Below are 25,859 nucleotides of genomic sequence, written 5' to 3'. Positions count from 1 at the left end.
TAATACTCTTGGTGAGAATAGGGAAGTCTTGGCTGATGGCTGTCTGGCACACAAGGCAGACTTTATGTTCCCCTGCCTTTACAGTGACCATCGCATTGAACGCATTTTGGGTATTACAGAAAACTGGCATGGCACGAGAGAATTTTTGGAGACGGAGGTGTGAGGTTCTGATTAAGGAGGATGTCTGTCTTAGATCAGTTGCAGAATGGAGGGCACAGGAGGGGTGATACACAGAAATGAGGGAAGAGATATAGGCCGGTGCAGAACTGTGGCCAGCTTGATGGGTGAGAGAGATGAGCTTGTATTGTATTCTGTAATGATTGTTTAACCTAACCCATGCAATGACTGGCACAGGGTAGAGGTGTCGGTGAAGCGGATTGATAGAAATATGAACCTGGCTGCTGCATTCAGAAGGGATTGGAGAGGAGACAGTTTGTTTAGAGGGAGACCAATTAAAAGAGAGTTGTACTAGTGAATAAGAGTGACAGTAAGAGTTTTTGCAGTATCAAAGGTGAGAAAAGGTCGACTTCTGGAGAAGTTTTTAAGGTGCAGGTGATATGAGCGAGTGAGTGATTTTCTAAGTTGAATAAAGGAAAGTTGTGTGTCAAATATGACTCCAAGATAGCAGGCGTGCCGAGTGAGAGTTATGGTGGCAGCACCTAAAAGAAATTGCAAAGTCAGGTATAGGTAGGTTAGTAGAGGGAGGAAACTGAAGGAGTTTATTTTGGGAGATATTAAGATCAGGCTCTTGTTGAAGAATTATAAACAACAAATAACAAAAAAAAATTCCCATCTGACAACGCTGGCGGCAGAGGTCACAGTCAGACAGTTCATTGAACAACCAAGGAGTACAAGCAAGGAAGACACAAATCAGATGGGGCAAGGGCAGGAGAATGCTGTCAAAGGTCTGGGACAGTTTTCTCAGATCCTCCCAGCGCCCAGGCCCTGATACACGGGGTACTCTGACAAGGAGGGAAAAGTTTTGGAAGATGCAAGATGGACACGAGGCATGAACTCTCTTTCTACGCCTTGAAGGTCCTGGCCACTGGTGTTTTATTAGAGAGAGTTTTTAGTGCCGCCGGGGGCATTATAACTGATAAAACTGATAGGCGCATCCGCCTGTCAGCTGAAAATGCTGACAGGCTGACTCTTATAAAAATGAACAAGGGCTGAAATGGGCCAGACTTCTCAACACTACCAGATGATAGCATCAAACATAAACTCAAATCCAGTGGTTATTTTTTGGGGGGGTCTATTCCCATGCACCCCTTCACACCCAGACATGTTCTATTTTATGTCGCCCTCCTCCTTCTCTTCATCCTCCACCACCATATCACCAGGGAGACCGTGATGCAACACCCACATCATTTTTTTAAGGGTGTTTCTAATTAGAGATGAGTAAATATTTCAATATTCGTTTCGGATTACAATTGCCATTTTTGCAATATTCGCAAATGTAATTTGCCAAATGCTATTGGATTCAATGGGTGCCAAAGCCAAACATATACACAACACCTTCAAATGGAACCAAATGCTGTCAAAACACATGAATTTAGGGACAGTCACCAGGAAAGTGCCATCAATTGACCCAGAGTGCAAGTAGTATAATTATTATTATTCATTATAGCACCATTTATTACATTGCGCTTTACATGTGAAAAGAAGTCACTGACTGGTATAAGAGCAGAGAGGACCCTGTCCGTGAGAGCGCACGAACAGTCTATAAGGGATGGGTGAAGATACAGTAGGTGAGGATACAGCTGGTCATGCAGTGGTATGGTGGTGCGAGGGTTACTACAGGTTGTAGGCTTGTCGGAAGAGGTTGATCTTCAGCTTCCTTTTAAAGGTTTCAACAGTAGGCGAGAGTGTGATATGTTGGGATACACAGTTCAAGAAGGGATTCACAGGAAAAGTCTTGTATGCGATTGTGGGAAGAGGAGAGAAGACGGGAGTAGAGAAGGAGATCTTGTGAGGATCGGAGGTTGTGTGCTGGTATGTACCGGGAGACTAGGTCACAGATATATGGAGCAGACAGGTTGTGGATGGCTTTGCATGTCATGGTTATGGTTTTGAACTGAAGTCTCTGGCTAATGGGGAGCCAGTGAAGGGATCATAGATTGCAATCTTATAGATTGCTGGAGACAGTCCACAGTAAAAAAAAAAGCAGCCATAAAGGGTCCAGGAACCTTCACACACACTTTTCTTAGCCAGGGCTGCTTCTCGGCAGGGTTTTACGGGCCCACCCGAGAATCCTCGGGTGGGCCCTGGCTTCTCCATCAGGAGAGTTCATGATAGCGCAAGCTTTGCAGCTGCTATGGGCTCTTGAATGGGAGATAAAGGTAGGCCCTCAAAATCAAATCCTCTCATGGGCCCTATGTTTTTCACTGACACTGCTTCTCAGTGAGAGTTGTATTTCACCACAGCCATATTCTTTAGCTCAGTTAAAGGACTGTCATAGAGGGAAACCGTATGTACTCTGGCTGTCATTTCTCCGCCACCAGGTTCCACCCATTGTCACACACGACCATGCCTGGCTGTATGTTCAGTGGTGAGATCCACAGATCAGGCTGCTGTGTTACAACTTTCAACAACTCTGCAGTGGTGAGCGGTTTGTTACCTAAGCATTAAGCATATTATATTCAGCACAGCCTGTTGCCACCTGGCCAAGGCAGTGCTGCAGTGCTTCCAGCTTGTGACTGATGTGGTCATTTTGGAGATGGAGGCCGAACCGGAGGAGGAGGTGCAGGAGTTGAACAAGGTGATTACATTGAGGTTACATTGGCGAGTCTGGTTTTTATACTAAAGAAAGATCCTATTGTGCTTTTATTTTTTATTTTTTTTACGTCTCTTCAAATATGTATTGGAGTGCGTCCTAATTTTTGGCTGCTCTTGAAATTGTTGCATATGCAATAACAGTATAGGAGACACACTCCTTAATAATGGGAAGGACAATTCAAGTAGATTCTATGTTCTAGGATATTAAATGTCTTATCTGAAATTATTTTACGGGTGAGGTATCGCAGTATGAATAGCGTGTTAACCTATCCAGCCAGGTATTATTGCCTTATACTGCGTTCTGCCCCAAAAAATTTAAAATCTATTCTATTCCCTATCGATAATGCTGTCAGATGCATTTACAATAGGAACAGGTGCTGCTGCTGGGTGGTATCATCACCAGCTACACATGAATGCTCATTCTGGTCGCATAAATGTCTTCCACAGTCCATAACTTTATTTTTTTTATTTCTTTGGCCTTATATACAAGTCATTACCCTGGAAAGAATGTTTCTTAACATTTTTTTCCAATTTAGCTTGTTTTTTGTATGTCTTTTTTTGTCAGTCTGCAAAAGTGGCGTAATACTCTGACAACATTGTTCACAGATATGCTATTTATCAGCGGCAACTGAGAATAGGTTTGAACCCTCAACTGCAATACTTTAAATGGAGTGTAATATTTGACACGCTCACAATAATTGCTGGATTATTATGGCAGTCATATGGGATAACGTCTGATGGCAGTTGCCTAATAGTATGGTATTTGTCAGTGACCAAGTGTCAATTGGTTCAACAAAACACTGGTGGCTGATTTTAAAAAGGGGTGAAATATTTGGCACGCTCCACAAAATTTCTGCATTATTATGGCAGTCATATGGACCACCTGTGTCTGATCATTGAAAAAGTTCCTCTGCTTCCACAACACAGTAATATGAATAAAACGAAAAAAAAAAAATATCTGTCTGTATTCTGCGAACAAGCAAATGGAGCTGTAATATGGTGTACACTGACACACTGCTACAATCTATAAATGGAGGACAATATTTCCCACGTTCACTACAAATGGCTGGATTTGAACTGCAGTTATATGTGATACGTCTGACAGAGAACCACGGCTTGACCGAAACACTGCAACAAAATGAAAATGGAAGAAATGGCTGATTTTGGAACACTCTTATAGGTGATATGTCTGACAGAGAACCACGGTTTTAAATAGCAGGCCTGTAATTTACTAATACTATTCTTCACAGACACCTAGTGTGAATAGCTTGACTGACACACTGCAACGGAGTGAAAATGGAAGAAATGTCTGATTTTGGAACACTCTTATAGGTTATATGTCTGACAGATAACCACGGTTTTAACCCCTTCCCGACATGCGCCGTACTTGTAGCTGCGTTCCCGCAAAGAGCAGTACATGTACGGCACGGTGATCGGGCGGGCTCACGCTGAGCACCACCACGATCACCTGTGGCTGTCAACTCTGTGTGAGAGCTGACACTCCCCAGCACCACCCATGATTGGTGCTAGCACGGATGGTGAGTGTTTAACCCCTGTGATGCCGCTGTCAGTAGTGACAGCGACATCGCAGGGCATCACAGAGGGAGTGGGTTCCCTCTGTGCTCCCATCAGCACAACGTGATGTGATCGTATTGTGTTGATGGTCTCCATGGTGATCCCCGGTCCCAAGATAGCCGCAGGGTCCTTCAGGAAGGTGGCCTGTCAGCGCCTGCTCAGAGAGCAGGAGCTGAGACGCCTCCTTCTTGCCTGTCAGACGCTGCTCTGATGCTCTGCACTGCAGATCAGTGCAGATCAGTGATCTGAAAGCTTCAAGATGATGTCCCACCCTGGGACAAGGTAAAAAAGTAATAAAACATTTAACAAAAATTATAAAAATATTTTTTTTAAAAAATCACAAAATAAAGAAAAGAAAAAGAAAAAATATTAATCCAATAAATATTTTTATCTGTGTAAAAAAAACAAAAACATTAAAAGTACACATGTTTGGTATCGCTGCGTCCATAACAACCCGACCTATAAAACTGTCCCACTGGTTAACTCCTTCAGTGAACACCGTAAAAAAATAAGTTAAAAAACAATGCTTTATCATCATACCGCCAAACAAATAGTGGAATAAAACGCCATCAAAAAGACGCCTGTAAATAAATATGGTACCGCTGAACACGTCATCTTGTCCTGCAAAACACAAGCCACCATGCTACTCCGTCAGCAGAAAAATAAAAAAGTTCCAGCTCTAGAATAAAGAGATGCCAAAATAATTATTTTTTCTGTAAAATAGTTTTTATTGTGTAAAAGTGCCAAAACATAAAAAAATATATAAATGTGGTATCGCTGTAATCGCACCGACCCGAAGAATAAATCTGCCTTATCAATTTTACCATGCGCAGAATGGCATAAAAAATTCCCCAAAAAACAATTCCTGAATTGCTGGATTTTGTTCATTCAGCCTCCTAAAAAAACGGAATAGAAAACGATCAAAAAATGTCATGTGCCCGAAAATAGTACCAATAAATACGTCAACTCATCCCGCAAAAAACAAGCCCTTACATGACTCTGTCAGCAAAAATATAGAAAAATTATAGCTCTAAAAATATGGCAAGGCAAAAACTTGTTTTTACAATAAAATGCGTGCCAAGCAAAAAAAATACCGATATAAATCTGGTATTGCTGTAATCACACCGACCCAAAGAATAAAGTCATCAAATCACTTATACCGCACGAGGAAAGGCGTAAAAAATATATAAAACCAATTCTTCATATGCTGTTTATTTATTCTTTCTGCCTCCCAAAGATTGCAGTAAGGCTCGGCTCACATTTATCAGGCACTCTACGCTGAGCGCTTACATCGGGGTTTCCGTGTAAATCTCTGAAATATGTGATTCAGACGGAACCCCCGGTGGAAGATTCCCTGTAGTGAGGCAGATGGAGGCACTGTGGATGCCGTAGGACCTGTGATCCCATGGTGTCCGTCTTTTTATTAGGTGTGCATAAAAGTGCAGTTGGCCACAGTTCTGTGCACTTCTGAAAAGAAGGATGACGCTGAACAGAGGCCTAACGGAGTCCAAACTAACTCTCCTGCCTCATTATAGTGAATGGATCCCTTGGGGATTTCATCTAAATCACATCACTCGGAGATTTAGATGGAAACCCCGATATAAGTGCTCAGCGTAGAGCGCAGGAAAAGCATGATCCAAAATGTTATGTAAAATGTTCCCAATAAAAGCTTCAACTCCATTCACAAAAAAAGCCCCCACTCAGGTTCATCATCTGTTAACAATAATATAGGGGGCTTCCACATTTCTGGTGGCACAAAGGCTCTGGAAAAACTAAATGGCTCCTCGCCCTCCAAAAGAAATCCAGCGAATTCTGGGCTCCCAAATCCAAATTTCCCCCTCCATTCTGCGCTCCAGTGTGTGTCTAAACCACAGTTAAATGTTTGGTATTCCTGTAGCAATGAGAGCCTGCCTAATTTATGGGTGCATGTCTCCGGAAGAACAAGCTGGGCATAATGTACTGGTCACTGCAATATACTGGTCACTACCGCGTACTGGTCACTACAACGGCAGTTTGCAATCTTGACTTAGCAACATCCACTGTGCTTGTTTTTGGAAAACACCCATGGAGTCAAAGTCATCACTACACCTGTAGATAAATTCACAAAGGGATATAATTTCCAAAATGGAGTCACTTGGGGAAAATTCTGCTCTTTTAGCATGTAGGTGTTCTGTATATGGAGTCCGCAAACTATTCTAGGAAAATCTGCGCTCCAGGAGGCAAAAAGCAATCCATCCCTCCCGAGTCTCGCCGTGTGGCTAAGCAGTACTGTACAGCCATATGTGGGGTATTTGTACATCTAGCAGAAATTGGGGGACACATTTTGGTGTCATTTTTACCAATTTCCCAGTGTGAAAATGTAAAATCTGGGGCTAAAACAAAATTTTAGTGGTAAAAATTTAATTATTTTTTCTTTACTGCCCAATGGTATAAAATTATGTGACATACCTGTGGTGTCAATATGATCACTGCACCATTAGATTAATTCATTGAGAGGCGCAGTTTGCAAAATGAGGTCACTTATGGGGGGGGGGTTCAGCTGATCTGCCACCACAGGGGCTCTACCAATGTGACATGGCACACTCAAACCAGTCAAACAAAATCTGAACTCCAATATGGTGCTTCTTCCCTTCTGAGCTTTGCACTATGCCTCAAAAGTACTTTTTGAACTCATACGGTGTATCTGCATACTCAAGAGAAATTACAGAACAAATTTTGGGGTCCGTTTTCTCCTGTTATCCTTGTGATAATGCAACATTTTGTGCTAATAAACATTCTTGTGGGAAAAATTTGTTTTTTTTTATTTTCACAGCTCAGCGTTGTAAACTTTTGTGAAGCACTTGGGGGTTCAAAGTGCTCACCAGACATCTAGATAAGTTCCCTAAGGTGTCTAGCTTCCAAAATGGTGTAAATTGTGGGGGGTTTTCACTGTTTAGGCACATCAGGGGCTCTCCAAACGCAACATAGTGTCCACTAATTATTCCAGCAAATTTTACATTCAAAAATTCAAATGGCACTCCTTCCCTTCCGAGCCCTGCCATTCGCTCTGGATATATATATATATATATATATATATATATATATATATATATATATATATAGGTTGTGGAATACCTATGCTAACTATAAACAAGAAAATCTCTCCCTGACGCAGCAGCACCTCTCCCTGCTCTGCCTGATTCCGGGGTAGACTGTGGCGAGCATAGCGGCGCCAGGTCTTATATAGACCTGATGACGCTGTGCGGACAGCCAATCACGGTAATGCCACAACCAACATGGCTACGGCATTACAGTGCATGGCAGGCAATCCCTGCATGTTCATTGGCTCTCTAAAGAGCGCCAAACATGCAGGGAGGGGACCCGAGTTCCCGCCCAAGCAACCCGGAAATACTCGCTGAGCACCGAGCTTGGGCGAGTACCAAGCAGTGGCGAGCACTTTCGCTCATCACTAATCTGGACCGATGCCCCAAATTTTTTTTGGTTGGATCCAGGGCTGGATAAAGTAGGGTCCAAGCAGAATCCTAACCCTCATCACTAGACATTAACCCCCAAGGGTAGAGGTGATGCTGATGAGACTCAGATACCTGAGGCGCAAGTGGACTGTACTGTGCTGTCAAGGCAGGAACAGGAGGAGTGCGACTCTCAGGGCGAGGAGTGGAAGAACAGAGAGGATGACGATGACAATGTAGATGCCACTTGGTGTGAACTCAGAGGCATGCAGCTAAGTATCTCAGCAGAGGTGGTACAGGAGGAGGAACATGAGGAGGTTACGTTGTGGCTTCCCGCACAGATAAGGAGTGATGTAACTGAAGGGAGGCCAGGGCTGGTTTGTTGTGGGCCAGAAATAAGTTCTCTTCACCCTGAAATCCCTTTTCTAAACAGGATTGAGAGTGGAGTGTGCTGTGTGGTGGGGTTCATTTCTAACTCACTGTCACTTCGGGAGTCCTCGTTACCTCCCCATCTTTAAGACCGGAACCGGCTGCAAACAAGACAGGAGACCTTGGGTCCGGGTTAACAGGTTTGCCTTTACTGTGTAATTCATTTACACACGGCTGCAGCATACATAGTCCAGTTGTAGTGTTGGTGTTCCCTTGGTTTTGTAACCTAGCAGTCTTTGTCCCATCATCTCCTGAGATCCACTATCTTTCTCTCCCTTTGTGACCCAGCCGATATCTTCCTCATCAGTGGGCCAGAGGTTTGCTTCTCAGACCCTCTTCTGGGATTCAAGCTCAAGACTGTCCTGGCGTTCAGATGCAGATGGAGTATTAAACGTGTTTCCATTCTATTCAGAAAATGCACACCGACAGAACACTTTCTTTCCCCGCTGTATCTGCTTCTAGAAACCTGTTTCCCTGTCTGTTCAGCCCCCCTTCTCCCACTCCACTCTCCTTACAGAACTTGCACTTGTCCGGTGCTGTGTGAGTCATGACTAGACTAAACTAGACTAGACTAGACTGCCTGTAACCCAGAAATCTTTTTTTTTTTTTTATAAAACTCCTCTTAACCCCTCCCAAGCTGTGGGCTAATCCCAATGTTAACTGTCTAGTATCCTATGTGTGTAAACTATGTCCCTATCTGCTGTATGGTTCTCCTAGTGAACATATCTCCCGCGTTACCAGGGACATCCTAACCGCAAAGTCTAGAGGAAAACTGATAAACAACACCAGTCATAGGGATAAAGCATAACACACTTTATCACACAAATAATAACATATATCATAGCACACATAAAATATAACATGGCACGACAGCCTTAAATTGACACAGCGTCTTCTTCAGCCCGCCACCCTCCTACACAACCACTATAAGCACAGCGACAAGCACGGCATCCTCAGCCACAACTCTGGCTGTGTCCAAGAGTGGTCACGGATCTGCAGTTTGCATGGGCGGCACGGGTTCCCTTGCCTGGGCCTTTTTTGTGACCACAAAGGGTGACTCAACTGACGTTATCTGCTAACTTTGTAAAACGATTCAGTAGAGGCAAAAATTCCAATAATTTGCCTACTAAATGCACCGGCACATGCATGTTCAACATGCATTAGTCTGGAAATCTCATTGCGCTAAAATGCGGCCTAGTGGGCCTTGCCAACCACCGGTTGATCGATCAACCGTATCTGTTGCTTCTTGCTCCTTCGCCACCATGGCAAGTGTTCTCACACAGGTCTCCGGACTCAGAACTTCCACTTGTTCACCTGCTACAGTCGGGGTGAGTGAGAGCCCATCAGATGTTACGGAAGTGGACATTCCTGCTGTTGTTGACCAATCTCAGACACAGAGCACATTGCATCTTTCTCAATCCACCATAACATCCCTGCCTGCAAATCATTCATTCCAGGTGTTCAACCTGGAGCCAGGAAAGGCCGTGTACGATAATGGTGCGAACCTGGTGACATCCCTACGCTGGGGAAACCTCACACACGTGCCTTGCATGGCTCACATACTCAACATGGTGGTACAGCAATTTCTCCACCTCCATCCCAGGCCTGGATGCATTGCTGCAGAAAACATGGTCGCTGTATGCTCATTTTCACCGTTCGCACCCCGTGGGTCATTGACTTGCATCTCTACGGAAGTCTTTCGGCCTACCGGTTAGCCAATTGATATGCCCTGGTGCAGTATGTAATTTAGCATATCCTGGGCCGACGCAGTACGGATGTGGTGCAAATCACACTTGGGGAGTGGGCATAGACGAAGTACCTCTGTTGAAATGGCTACTAAGATGGTTAGCGCTGACAATGCCATCATCAGCATCACTATTTCGGCCATCTACATGCTGGAACACACTTTGAATAGTCTGTAGGAGGAGGTGGTGGTCCCAGAGGAAGAGGAGGAAGCAGATGAGGATGCTGAAGGGATAACAGTATCTCCAAGTTCCGGATTGTCATCACACAGGCAGGTGACATGGAAGGATGGATTACAGCGATCGAGGGGGGCTCATGGTACCAGACAAATTGTTAGTGAAGGTGCAGGAACCGAGAAACAAATGGAGGAGGATGAGGTGATGGGCGCGCAACAGTCAGGAGAAGAGGATAATGATCCCCTTTCTGTTGTCTGTGGTTGGTGGGAGGGGACGGAGGAAGCAAGGTTGAGTGTTATCCCGCCTCCAACACACCATGGACTTGGACCTCATGGAAGCACCCGACACATGAGCACCTTCTTGCTGCACTATCTGCAACATGATGCCCGTATTGTTAGGATTAGAAATAGTGCTGACTACTGGGTTGCCACCCTGTTATATAAACAGTACGAGAGTAAATTTTGCCAGATGCTTCCCCCCTGTAAAGTGATGCGTGCATGCTGGAGTATCGAAACACGCTTGTAGACAATCTTAAGAGAGGTTTTCCCCAAGACAGCAGTAAGGCACACAGTGTGTGTGCCTAGACTTCCAACTCTGGGAACATCGGGTCGTCAACACAAAACATTAGCAGCAGCAGTGTAAGTAGCAGAAGCAATTTCTGTGAGTCGTTTCACACATTTTTTTAGACTAGCCCGCACACCAGCAGAGCAGAGTACAAGTCTGATACATAGTGAACGACTGGAGAGGATGGTGCAGGAGTATCTCGAGTTCAATATCAATGCCATCATGGAGGGTTTGGACCCTTTTATATTTTGGTCTTCAAAAATGGAAGAGTGGCCTGAGCTTGCCTGTCACGCCTTGGAGGTTTTGTCATACCCGGCAGCCAGTGTTTTCTCAGAACGTGTCTTAAGCGCTGCTGGTGGTGTCCTGACGGATAAGCACATCCGACTGTCCCCTGAAAGTGTTTCCCGCCTAACTTTCATCGAGATGAACAAGTCATGGATCTCCAAGGACCTTTGCACCCTACTCGCAGACTGGGCAGACTAGGCGATTGGTGTAGTTTTTAGTGTGCTGCGTTGATCTTGTGTTACTGAAGCCTGTGACACCTTTGTTGTGGCTTCTGTGCCTGCTGTTTCTACTGCTGCTGATGTTACAATTTTTTGAAATGTGGAGACTCCAAGTTGGGTCTTCATCTGGTGGGTTGCCTGCAGTGGAAGGGGTGTCAGAGCCCCATTATACTATTTTTACTCTGGTCAAATTGATGCTACTTTTGTGTTGTGTGGAAATAATTTTTTGAAATGTGGAGAATCAAAGTGGGATCTCCTTCATTTGTATTGCCTTTAGCAGTAGGGTTCCCAGACACCTGCACTTACTTTCAGTCAACTACCTGTGTTACTATCCTTAAATTTTTCTAACTATAGTAGTCTACAAAGTTGATATTTGTGCCACCTGAGTGTGACTGGGCAGAAAAGCAATTTAAGCTGTTGCATGAGGTATCCGGGCTCCCAGCACAGCAGGCCTGCACCAGTCCCTCACCCACCTCTTAATTGGAACTTAAATTCAAAGCTGTAAATGATGGCCCAGACCATGACTCATGCATGGCCCATGCCTTGACTGTTGCTGTGCCATTATAAAATTTGTACTGTGAGTCAATTGATCCTGGTGTCTGCCCCTAATTTTTGTAAATGTTTGGACTCAAAGTTGGGTCTCCTTCATGTGTGTTGCCTGAATTTGGCAGGGCTCTCAGAGCTCCAGGCCTACACCTGTCACTTATCCACATGTTACTGATCAATGTCTAAGCTAGAAATGCTGGTCCAAGCCCTGTCCCAATCTCTGTCCCATGCTGCACAATTATACTATTTGTATTCTGGGTCAATTGATGCCACTTTTCCAGGAGTCTGAACCTAATTTGAGCTGTTTTGGCAGCTTTTGGGCCCCTCTAAAGGTGTTGTCTATGCGTTTGGTTTTGCCTCCCATTGAATTCAATGGGGTTTGGATATGTTTGACGAACTGTTCTTGGGAAGTTCGCTGAACCGAACTTTGAAAGGTTCGCTCATCTCTACTCCTGACCACAAGAGTAGGCACATGTACAATTGTATCTAACACTTTGAACTAACATAGTATGGTCCCACACCATCATATAGTTTGTGCCCAAGTATTTGCTATTGAAATGCTGCCACTTTCTCTTTTTAGTGCAGCTTTCTTCACAAACTGAGCAGTCCATAAAGTGGCTGTTGGTGGGTCATGTGACCAGACCTGTCCATTATCTTCTCCAATTGTAAAATATGTCATGTAAGAAAGATGATTTTCTATTGAAGGAGGCTAATGGACTGGCCTGGTCACATACTATCCCATCAGCAGACATTTTGTGGTCAAAAGTTATGGTCAGTTTGTTTGGAAAGCGGCACTAACAACAGAAAGTGGCCAACCAATTGAACTTACAAAAATTGCAGCAGTACAGTTAGTTCACATAACTCAACACAGAATTTGCATTTCTCTTTGCAATTCAAACTTTTTCAGAAAGATCACTTTATATCCGTAGTAGCTTGTAGGCTGATAGTGCCCTACCAAATGCTAATAAGAATGAAAGAGAATTGAAAATGAGTCCAGTCATTCAATAAATATTTAGCGCTGTCGCCTCCTGAACCCCACTGCTATGTCTTATATTTTGCTTTATTGAAATATCATTTTATGATTTTTATGGGTTACCATTTATCCTGTTGAAGTGGAGATACGACCAGTGACCAGGTAACGAAATATGTAAACTTTCACATTTCATTAGTGTTTTTTGTCATGCTGTGTATGTCATGCTGTGTATGTCATGACATTCCTCATGTGAGCTGTGTACCACTAGTAATGTCTTAGTTCCTAGATACTGTATGCCATCTATTAGGGGCGTGGATGGCACGTAATAATTTAATGAGATAATGCACTGATTTTGTTTGCGAAAGGCTCATGAGACAGTGGAGTTTCAACATTATCATGCATGCCCAAACTTTTTGTAGTGGACAGAGAGCAACAGCTCTCTGTTTCCTATCAGCAGAGGTTAGACACACAAGACAGACAGTTTGGCAGCTAAGTAGACAGACTCTGTGCCACAGCTAGCTAAAAGAGGGGTGAGTACCACTTTTTTTAATCGAAAGCCAAGATTTTGTGCTTTAACCAATTGCAAAATAATGTGATAGACCACATCTTATGCATTTTTTGTGGTACTATCACAGTCTACTTCCACGGAGACTTTTCCCATCCCTCCAGACCTGAAGAGGACAGCGATAGTCAGGGACTGGGGACCTCCCCTCGCCAAAGTTTAGGAAGAGATGGTCTTGGTCTCAGAATCCACTTGGGCTGCCACCCCAGTGGAACTAGGAGCTCTGTCTAGAGCAGCTGTCCTACCAAAGAATAGCAGTGGGTTTGCAGGGGGGAAGCAAGACCTGATGGTCACACACTCCTCCTGTAGACCCGTCAGGAGTTAATCCATAATTGATGCAGTAGCATAAAAAAAAGACCTTTTAAAACTTAAAATGTAAACTCATAAAAGACAAACAGACACAAAAACAGAAAACGATACACCCTGACAAGCCCTGGGTCAACCTTGCAGCGGAGGTTAACACCCAATATAACACAACAATTGGCGCCCCCGCTCCTCCTCCTGAGAGACCCTATTACCCCCTTTTCTCTGGTACAGGAACAATTACTGCAAATTGACGTGCCCAGGGCATTTGATAAACAATCAATTTCCTGGTAACTATAATTGATAACAGCATATATTACGTACCATTTACATCAAACACTGATAGAGGCAAAAAAAATCTATATATACAGACACTTTTTAGACATAAGCACACCACTAGTTACTTGATCAAAGAAAAATAGCCATACCACTGAGTGCCAAAAATAAATGCCATCAGACCAAGTGGTTTATCCTACTTCATACTCTATCTCATATCAAAGCTACAAGGTATAAGTATGCTTATAGGCATCATTAGGTGGTCATGTTCTCTAAGCATTTTTAAAATGAGTAGTTCTGATTCATCATGTAAATTGGTGATCACATATAACAGAGACAATGACAAACAGGTACGGTATATGAATAAAGTGTCTGTGCTTAATCTATTTTGTCATGTATCAATATGTAAACATTTGAACACGGAAAAACTTCTCCCATAGAGATTAAAGTGCTTGTGCCTCGCACAACCGGGAATAGGGAGTAATTAGGGTCTCTCAAGGACAGCCGTCGAGAAACAGAGGAGTCAATTGTCGTGTTATATAGGGTGTCAACCTCCACTGCAAGGTAGACCCAGAAATTAGGGCTACCTAGGGCTCATCAGGGTGTATCTTTTTCTGTTTTTTATGTCTCTTTTTCTTTTGTGAGTTTACATTTTATTATATCTAATAAAAATTGTAAGTTTTAAAAGGTCTGTGAAGAATATTCAAGGTAATCCCCTGTCGATCACTGTGCACTCTCACTCGGGTTTTACAGAGCTCTACATATGCAAATCCGACACTACTGCAGCTCAAGCAGAGGGGAGGGGGCAGAGAGATACAGTGAGTGACAAAAGCCCCCACCACTGTGAAGTTGCTGCAGGCAAGCCCTTCCCCCCAAGCCATGTGCTCTTTGTGTGAAATACGATAATTCAACACTGAGTTATGGGGATACGGTGCATCTCAGTGATAAACCAACCAGATTTTCAGGAACCTGAGGGGGTGGGGAATGTAACCCTAGCTTTAAACATAGTCGAACGCGTAAGGAAAGGGAGATACCCGACACGGCCTTGCGGGGGCCCCTAGGGCCCCGGTATTTGGTATCCACGCGTAGCAGGGGCCTGGCTGGATCCGATGACACCAGAACCGGCTCCCTAGGACCATCCAGTAAGGACATATGGCCCATTTTAGTTTTAGGAGTTTGTTAGTTAAGAGAGGCCAGGAGTGGAGATCTAGGTCCAGCCCAGGGGCTATAAGGGGAGTGACCCAGAGAGGTTAAAAGCTCCTGCTGCCCCAGGTCTATTGTCTTTTCCTGGGGAGGTCATGACGTCATGTCGTGTGGGGAAAGTCCTACAACAACAGAGAAGACCCACACCTCCCTTGTGGCAGCACTTCCCCCGAAGGCAAGATTATCTATCTAATCGGTAACTGACTCTTAACTGCTTTATACCTTTTGTACCTCGGCTATTGTATTTGCAACTCTGACCACTGTGTATGTATAACCCTTATGTATATAGTGTATTGTTTAGTGTGCCCCTATGGCGATTATATATATAATTTAACCTTGGGCTGTTTTTCTTATCTCGATCCACGAACCTTATGTCTGTTGTTCGGTCCACCTAATACGGTACCGGGCTGGTTTCTTGCCCAATATAAGTCCGTTATATCAAATAGAAATTGGTGGCAGCTCTCCCAGGCCGACCAGGCTCTGCTTCACTGGAGCTAGTGAAAGAGCCTCTCAACCTTTCAGGGGTGTGAGCGAGTGTGGTTCCACTTCAGTGACTGAGTGGGCCTCCTCTTCTCACTCCCTGCTGCCTTCCTGTACCCATGTGGACAGGGGGTGTCTGTGCAGAACTGTACCAATCTGACCTTATGTATCCTCGAGTGGTTGCGGAAAGTCACGTAGGTGCAGAGGGCAGGTCTGTACCATGTGCTCCGTCTGACGTAATTGCGACATCAGGCGGGAGGCTGGGTGTGGATACATCACAAATGGTGGCAGTGGTGAGATTCTACGGGGTCTCCCTGCTGCCATTTCTTCACAAGCTCTTTTTTAGATGCTCTAAGGTGTTCACAGTGTAAAACTGTTCAAACCTTCCACTGGGAAATTAAAAAATTCCCCATACGAGTAAAAATGGCTACCAAGAACCGGCTTGGCGCTAGCTACTCTGCTTTCCAGATCCCAGGGTTTGCACTGACCTTCACCTTTTAACCCCTGTACAAGGATCTGGAACCACTAGGCAGGGCCACAGAGTCAGACTCTGTGCAGCGGTTCAAGCTGGACAGAATGGTCAAGGAGCCGGTTTCAGAACCTGGAAGTTTGGAAGGTATAAAATAGTCAGTCAGAAGAAACATCAATAAACAAGATATACTGTATATGAGGATAAAACAACAGAAGCACAGAACAAAGGTATAGGCCAAGTAAACACAACAACTGACCACCAGTGGGAACTGATTCTCAGCAGTTTAAATAGCAAACAGTCCCATCCAGTGCTGACAGCAGGAAGAAACACAAACAAACAGAATTTAACCCCGTAGCTTCTGTACTGGCCAGAACCACAAGTAATCCAGCACCAAAACTAATAAAAAATTCCAAAGTTTATTCAAAAAACATAAATAAACAAGAGTTGAAACCCACAGGAAGATGTAGCACCTTACACGTTTCAGACCATGCTTGCCCTTACTCATAGGCCTATGAGTAAGGGCAAGCATGTGTTTTTACGTTTTTTGAATAAACTTTGGAATTTTTTATTAGAATTGGTGCTGGATTGCATTCCTTCATTTTTCATCCTTCTGTCTCCTTGTTGATATTGGTTCCAAAGATCCCCGCATCTGACATGCACTGAATCCATGGTTATTTCCCAGTAAATAAGCATGGTTAAGTCCCAGAAATTAAAAAGTTCTACTGAATTGTTACTCTGCTTTGGCCGATGAGCGAAGCTGCAGCAGAAGAAACAGGCACTGGCACCAATATCACAGTGCCCCTCTTATCCTCCAAACCCTTAGTATGGGGCTTGCCTGGGTAAAACTGAATGAACCGTCTAATAAGATTGTCAGCAGAGACGTAACAACCACTGTCGCAGAGGTTGCGGGTGCGGGCTTGCCGACGCTACCAGAAACTTCAACTTGATATGCGTTGGATCTGTGCACGGCCATACACTCTGCGAGCCAATCAGAGGCCAGCTGTCACGCCAGGTGTGGGAAAGACTTAGTGCAACACAGAGGGAAGAGGGAAAGGGAGCCCAGACTCTAGGGAAAGGGGGAAGTGGAGACCTCCTAGTCTGGTCTAGTGTCATCCTGTATCAACTACCGTCCCTATATTGCCTCTCCAGCAATCGCCGCATGCATGCCTCACTCTGTCTTTCCCTGGCATATGGCTAAGGCTAGGGATGGGAGGAGATGAGCACTAGTCAATCTAAACTAAACTCTATAGACAACAAGGGTAGACAAACAGGGGGAGACTGCTTAACTTTAGATGACTCCAGACAAATACGAACTTGGCCTCAAGATCAAGAGAGGACGAAGTGTGTCACCCTGGCCTGGATGCCACAAATGTTTAATAAAGCTGTGTCTGAGAGCAAGGGGGAGGTTCCCTAGTTAGGGACCATTAGCATGCAGCACCTCCTGTCCCAGGCCAGTAGGGGGAGCAGGCTGCCCCTATAAAAGCTGGAACTGGGGGCAGGTTCAGAGAGAGCTGGACGACCTGTCTCTGAAGTGAGAGGCGTCCCAGAGAAGGGAGAGTCAGTTCAGCTGTAGCTGAGGAGGTCATGTGACAGTAGAGGAGCCATGAGCCAGGGACAGAAGGCGAGGTGAGCCTGTCCTGGCTGAGAGAGAAACAGAACTACCGGACTTTGGTGTCCGAGGCTGTTAGGATTCCAAGTCCTACAGCAAATAACCAGACCACAGGGGATTGTATGTCCCTTGGCCTAAGAAGCCCGGAGGTTCCGCCACAGCAGAAGGGACCAGCAGAGCTGCACCAGGCCAAGAATAGAAAGGGACCCAAGTTGCAAGCCATACGGGCGAGAAGACACGACAAGCTCAGGAACGTGGGCTATTACACCACAAGGAGGGAAATAGCCAGGAGCAGCTCAGAGAGCACGGTAGGCCTACACCCTCACCCTGACCAGAAGGGCTTCGCACTTGTTCTCAGACATCCAGGCCCCCTCCTAGCCGGGACTGTTTTTGGGTCATTTCACCTGTTCAAATAAAGACCCTCCATCACCTACCTATACTGCCCTGGGGCCACACTCCTCCCGTGGGGAGTTATATTATTCAGTGCTGCACACTTACATCTGCCCCAGCGGTCTGCACTGCAGCGGTGGTTATCCCTGACCGCAATCCACGGGTGGCGTAGTCGGAACTTACCCTATATATATATCAAAAGACGGTTCCCCTTTAAGCCTGACACCCTGAGCACGGGACCGGGTCGCCACTACTACTCCCCATCCGCATCCAGAGGCCCGGCCCTGAGTACCCCACGGCCCAGGGGGCGAGTCAGCTTCCTGGCGCAGTCGGCAGGATTGTGACCAACCCGCCACAAACAGGTATTGCGTGCCTGGAAAAGACATCATACTTACCTGAAAAAGAGATTTCCCGCCATCCGGAGCCGTTTCCTGCCATCTTCAGCCGTTTCCCGCCATCCTCAGCCGTGTTCCCGCCATCGGACGCGGGAAGAAGAGGGGTGTGGACGTCCAAACCGAGTGAGATCTGAAGCCCCGCCCTACGCACCGACGCTGCGCAAGGTCCTGGAAGGAGTGAGAGCGATGCTGACGCCACCAGGACGCGACGCAAGGTCCTCGCCCGGAGCAGCACCAGCGGAGCTGCGGCCTACGGAAGAGGATCAACGGAAGGTAGGCCACGCTTAACTAGGGGAGAGGAAGATGACGGACGCGGAGGGATCTTCTACCACCAGCGTGGCTGCAGCAGCGGTGATGCCGTTCTCCATGCCCTACATCCCCGGAGCAGCCTGGCTGCCCCAATACTCAGGGGAATCCCATACCTTAACTGACTTTAAAGAAAGACTGCACAGTCTATTTAAAGTTTATCCCCTGACAGAAGAACAGAAAGTGAGCATTCTGACGGGGCAGCTAACCGGTGCAGCTCAGCGGGAAGTGAAATCATGGTCAGATGAGGAGAAAAGGACTGTAAGGGACATTCTGACCCGGCTGTGGAGTTCCTTTGACACCCGTACCTCAGCAGAGATCAAGATGCGGTTCTATGGCTGTAAACAGCGGGCACAGGACAGCATCAGAGACTATGCCCTAAATTTGCAGGAAGCCTTGAGAGCCATCAAACAAGCTGACCCTGGCAGCGTGCAGGATACAGATAAGCTACTAACAGAACAATTCATAGAAGGTCTGCTGTCTAACGCCCACAGAACCCAGCTGCGCCTCATGTTCTTTCAAAACCCTGGTCTAACCTTTGCCCAATTCAAGGACAGGGCCATAAGGGTGCTCCGTGAACCTGCACCAAGTGGCGCTATAAACCCCTGGCGCCCTGCTCTCACCTACCACCAGGAGGCGGCGCCCTCTTCTATGGACTCTGTGGGGGCCGATGCACAGGCCCTGAACCAAGCCCCGTTGAAAGATCTGCACCACCAAGTCCAGGAGCTGACCAGGAGCGTCGCGGCGTTGACCAGGACCATCCAGGCGTTACAAGTGGACCCGTCAAGACCCATCGAGTTGGCTTCAAGTCCGGAGGATGTCCCGTGGCGTCGACAGAGGAGGACCCCGTCGTTCCAAGGGAGGCCCACAGACCGCTACGCAGAGGATGGACAGCCCATTTGCCGTCGATGCAGCCAGCCCGGACACATTTCCAGGTACTGTCATTTAAAAGGGTCCAACCTGGGGCAGAGGGCCAACCCCCAGGCATAAGATCACCAGGCCCTTACAATTGGCGTAATAAGTACGTCGGGGGGCGCCCGGTTTTACCCATGGTGCTGGACGGTATCCCCATGAGTGCCTTGCTGGATACCTGGTCGCAAGTAACTACTATCCCTTATGTACTTTTTAAGCAGTATTGGACTGATGCTGATATAACACGGTAACTAGACAATGACTTCAGCATCATCGCCAGTAATGGCTTGCCCGTGCCGCAGATGGGGTTCAAAGAGATGACCATTAAGATTGGTAAAGTTGAACTGTCGGCACAGGGGGTGATTATTGTGGACATTGACCGTCGTGAAAGTCACCCTAAAATAACTGTGGGTACTAACGTGATTGAAAATTGTCTTTCAGAGATAATTGTAATTTTACAGCAGGTGGCGGTGAATGCTAGTTCCAGCCAACAGAGAGTCCTCAACAAAGAGATAAAGGCTCTGATGAGACGGCAGCAGGTAGAACTGTCTGGTGGTGAGATCGGTAGCGTAAGAATGAGTGACCCATTCCCCATTTCCATGCCTCCCAAAAGTGAAATGATGATCTGGTGTCAGACTGCAATCGGGTTGAGAGGCAGAGACTACCAACCCATGGTAGAACCCGTGTACTCAGACAGCAGGCCCACCATTTTGACAGCCCGGAGGGTGGTTGATGTCCGTCATGGGAGGGTGCCCGTTCGCATTCTCAACATTGGGGAGAGGGAGGTACACTTACCCAGGTACGCTACACTTGCCAAACTGTTTGCTGTTAAACACAAAGCTATCAGGGCCGTGGAACCTTTGCCTCCATCTCCACAGGCGGAGGGTAATGGCTCCCAGAAACAAAAGGAGGACTGGTGCCAGAAACTCCATGTGGGTGCTGACTCCACTCCCCTGCACCAAAAGCAAGGAGTCTACCGGGTGGTTCAGGAGTATGAAAGAATCTTTAGTAAGCACCCGCTAGACTTCGGCCGAGTAAAGGGAGAAGAACACCACATCCCCACGGGGAGCCACCCACCAATAAAAGAGAGGCACAGACCTGTACCCCCTGCACATTATCAGAATGCAAAGGGCATGCTGAGAGAAATGAAAGAAGCTGGGGTCATTAGAGATAGCTGTAGCCCCTGGGCAGCCCCCTTGGTTCTGGTAGAAAAAGAAAGACGGTACCATGAGAATGTGCGTGGACTATAGACAAATCAACCTTATCACCCATAAAGACGCGTACCCGTTACCTAGGATAGAGGAGTCTTTGGCAGCCCTAAAATCAGCTAACTTCTTCTCTACTTTGGACCTTACTAGCGGGTACTGGCAGGTTCCTGTGGCAGAGGCTGACAAGGAGAAGACCGCCTTCACCACCCCGAAGGGATTGAGCGAATTCAACTGTATGCCCTTCAGGCTCTGCAACGCACCAGGGACCTTCCAGAGGCTGATGGAATGCTGTCTAGGGCACCGAAACTTCGAGACGGTCCTACTTTACCTGGATGACGTGATCGTCTATTCGAAGACCTACGAGGACCATCTAAAACACCTGGCAGAGGTGCTCGAAGCCCTGGCAGGCTATGGCCTGAAGGTGAAACCATCAAAGTGTCACCTGTTGAAACCGAAGGTCCAGTACCTAGGGCACGTGGTGAGTGCAGAAGGAGTGGCCCCCGACCCTGACAAGGTCACAGTAATCAAGAGCTGGCCAAGCCCCTCAAACATCAAAGAAGTGAGGCAGTTCCTCGGGTTGGTAGTGTTATGTTCTGCTACCAGAGCTAAGGAAAGAGAGGAGATCTGTCCCTACGATAGAACTCAGCTGAATCCCTACGATGTAACAGGGAACCTGATCCTGCGATCAGACCTGCTAAAGTCCTAAGCTAGTCTGTACGGAGACCTATAGATGTGGGGAAGGAATCCCTACAAGTACTAAGGACTGGGAGGAAAATGGGACACCTCCTAACAGAAATAGTAGCAGACAGACGAACAAACAAAATATATAGAACAAAGAGGTCCGTAGACCAAGCAAACTAACAGAGTTAGATACAGAGCACAGGCTAGCTAGAAAGTAGTTAAACAATGAAGTCCAGCAAAGCCAGAAGGGCGGAGCAGGATTAAATAGGCCAACAAGGTCATGTGACCAGCAAAGGAAAAAAAACCTAAGAGCAAGGTTCTAACAGTACCCCCCCTTCTAAGAGGATCCTCCGGATCCCCTAGGACCAGGCTTATCAGGAAATCTCCTGTGAAACGCTCTGATAAGTCTGGACGCGGAAACATCATCCGACCTCACCCAAGAGTTATCCTCGGGTCCGAAACCTTTCCAGGCCACAAGATACTGCAAACTACCTCTATACAGTCTAGAGTTAAGGATGCGAGAAATTTCATATTCCCCGTCCTCCACCACCGGAGGAACAGAGGCAGAGGCGTCACAATCCGATACAACAGCTTTTTTCAACAGAGAGACATGAAATACCGGATTAATTCTCCAGGAGGTAGGAACCTCCAACCTAACAGCAGATTGGTTGACAACCTGAAGCACCTTAAAGGGCCCTACAAACTTGGGACCCAATTTCTTAGAAGGAATCCTCAACCGCAGATTCCTAGAGGACAACCAAACCATGTCACCAACAGCGAACAAAACCTCCTGTCGTTTCCTATCAAAGTAGTCCTTAGATTTTCTGTTGGCCTCCTGAAGATTACCACGCACATCCGTCCAAACTCTCTCCAAATCACCGGAAAAATTCTCCTCCTCAGGCACGGCAGATCCCAACTTGGAGAACGACCCAAACGACGGATGTCTCCCAGAACAACAAAAAAAAGGCGAACAACCAGCAGAAGAAGATGTATGATTGTTCAGAGCAAATTCAGCAAGTGGTAGAAACTCAGACCACCCCTCTTGATTGTCTGCCACAAAACAACGCAAGAACTGCTCAACATCCTGGTTTTTCCTTTCTGTCTGGCCATTAGATTCAGGATGATATCCGGACGAGAATGATAAATGAACTCCCAACCTGTCACAAAAGGCACGCCAAAAACGAGCCACGAACTGAGGACCCCTATCAGAAACAATGTCAGTAGGAACGCCATGAAGTCTGACAATTTCCTTGACAAAGGCCTTAGCGAGAGTTTTAGCGCAGGGCAGTTTGACGAAGGGAACCAAGTGACACATCTTGCTAAAACGGTCCACGACCACCCAGATGACAGTAAAACCCTCAGAGGGGGGAAGGTCAGTTATAAAGTCCATAGCCAAATGTGTCCAAGGAGCACTGGGAACCTCCAAAGGACAAAGCAACCCCGCAGCAGGAGTATGTGAGGACTTAGATCTAGCACATATAGTACATTGACGCACCCACTTAATGACTTCCTTCTGCCATCCAGGCCACCAAAAACTGCGACCCACCAGTCTCTTGGTCTCAGAGATTCCGGGATGACCTGCCAGCCGAGATTCGTGACACTCAACAAACAAATCTCTCCTAAAGGTCCCAGGCACAAACAACCTCCCATTAGGAGTGTTAGATGGGGCATTCTCCTGTGCTTTAAGAATCTCATCTTCCAAAACGGAGTCCAAAGCAGCTATCACAACACCTTCTTGTAAAATGTTCTCCTCTTTCTCAGCACCGACTATGGGAGAAAAACTGCGAGACAAGGCATCCGCCTTAACATTCTTAGTACCAGGGATGTAAGTAACGGAGAAATTAAACCGCGTGAAAAACAGTGCCCACCTAGCCTGACGGGCATTCAGGCGCTTGGCAGCATCAAGATATATCAGATTTTTATGATCCGTAAGAACCTGAACGGGAAATTCCGCACCTTCCAAGAAGTGGCGCCAGTGTTCAAATGCGAGTTTAATAGCCAATAATTCCCGATTACCAATATCGTAATTCAGTTCAGTCTCCGAAAATTTTTTTGAAAAAAAGGCACAGGGATGTAATCCATCCCCGTTATCCTGAGACAATACTGCGCCAACCCCCACAGAGGAAGCATCAACCTCAACCAAAAACGGCTTAGTCACATCAGGCTGCATAAGGATGGGAGCAGAGGTGAACCTCTCCTTGAGATACACAAGAGCTTCAATGGCCTCAGAAGACCACTGAACCGCATCAGCACCTTTCCTGGTGAGATCGGTCAGAGGTTTGACAATACTAGAAAATTTTTTTATGAATTTTCTGTAATAATTGGCGAAACCTAAAAACCTCTGTATCGATTTCAAACCAATAGGCCTAGGCCATTCCTGTACAGCTTGAACTTTAACCGGGTCCATCTCAAAACCTTCGCTGGAGATAATGTAACCCAAAAAACTAATTCTCTCTACAGCGAACTCACATTTCTCCAGCTTAGCAAAAAGCGAATTGTCCATTAATAACTGTAATACCTCACGTACGCTCCGCCAATGAGACTCCAGATCCGGCGAATAAATCAAAATGTCATCCAAATACACAACCACATTTTTGCCGATCAAAGGTCTAAGGATGTCATTAATAAGATTCTGAAAAAATGCAGGAGCATTAGTAAGACCAAAGGGCATAACCAGATTCTCAAAATGACCCACAGGAGTGTTAAAAGCAGTCTTCCATTCGTCACCCTCCTTCATGCGCAACAGATTGTATGCCCCCTTAAGGTCAATTTTAGAGAACCACTTGGCCCCGATTAACTGGTTAAACAGATCAGGAATCAATGGCAGTGGGTAAGGATTGCGTACAGTAATTTTGTTAATCTCACGAAAATCCAGACAAGGACGTAAACCGCCGTCCTTTTTTTTTACAAAAAAAAAATCCAACCGCCACAGGAGACTTAGAGGGCCTAATGTGACCGGCGGCCAAACTTGTCTGTATGTATTCCTCCAAAGCCTTCCTCTCAGGAATAGTAAGGTTAAATAAACGACTTTTAGGAAGAGTCGCTGCAGGGACAAATTCAATAGAACAATCATAGTCTCTATGGGGAGGCAAAACCTGCGATTCCTTCTCAGAAAAAACTCTCCAAAAATCCTGAATAGGAACAGGCAATTCTCCCCTATCCAAAGCTGCAATACGCCCGTTACAACACTTGTCATAACATTTATGGCTCCAGGATTTAATTTCACTGGTAGACCAATCCAGTACAGGATTGTGAAATTTTAACCAGGGCAATCCCAATATTACTGGAGAAGGCAAGTTATTCAAAACTACCAAATCCAATTTCTCGTGGTGAACACCATTAATAGTGAGAGGAAATTCACAGACCTTGAGAGTAATATTCTTCAAAGGGGAACCATCCACCGAAACCACAGCAATGGGGGATGATAAAGGTTCGGGTTTTAAATTGAGTCTTTCCAAGAATCCCCCATCAATAACATTCAGAGTAGACCCACAATCAACAAACACCCGAAATTCCATTAATTTTTCCTGAGCAATCGTGGAAGCAGCTAAAAATACACCCTTGGAATTTAAACAGGCAATACGGGCATGACTGACCATTTTTTTTTCTTTCTTGATACGAAGCTCACAGTCTTTAATTAAATGACCAGATTTTCCGCAATAGAAACACAAGCCTTCAGAAAATCTGCGATCTTTTTCTTGAGAGCGAGGTGTCATCGCTCCAATCTCCATCGGTTCACCACTGTTAGTACACACATTCTCATAACCAGAAACTGACATAGCAGAGGATTTGCTCTCATTAACCCTTGCACGCAGTCTCCTATCCACCCGTATAGCTAATTGCATAGCCTGTTGCAAATCTTCAGGTGTAGGATAAGCAATTAGCAGGTCTTTAACCCTTTCACTGAGCCCAGCAAGAAATAGACTTTTCAGAGCAGAATCGTTCCACCCTGTTTGAGTAGACCATCGACGGAAATGAGCACAATATTTTTCCACATTACCTGATCCCTGTCTCAAACGTCTTAACTCAGTCTCAGCTGATGAGACACGATCAGGATCATCATATAATAGTCCCAAAGCAGAAAAAAAACTATCCACTGAACTGAAGCATGTATCACTAGGTTGCAAAGAAAAGGCCCACTCCTGAGGCTCTTTGCGCAAAAGTGACATTATAAACCCTATGCGCTGGGAATCATCCCCAGAGGACTTGGGTCTCAAACGAAAATACAATAAGCAAGCATTTTTAAATGAAAAAAATTCTCGGTGTTCACGAAAAAATAAATCCGGCAAACGTACCTTAGGCTCCAAGAAATGTGCTCCAGGATAGTTA

The sequence above is a fragment of the Phyllobates terribilis genome, unplaced genomic scaffold (assembly GCF_046119375.1).
Source record: "Phyllobates terribilis strain yellow unplaced genomic scaffold, ASM4611937v1 Scaffold_2__4_contigs__length_985480577, whole genome shotgun sequence".
NCBI classification, from domain to species: Eukaryota; Metazoa; Chordata; class Amphibia; order Anura; family Dendrobatidae; genus Phyllobates; species Phyllobates terribilis.
Note: the sequence above shows the minus strand (reverse complement) of the source record.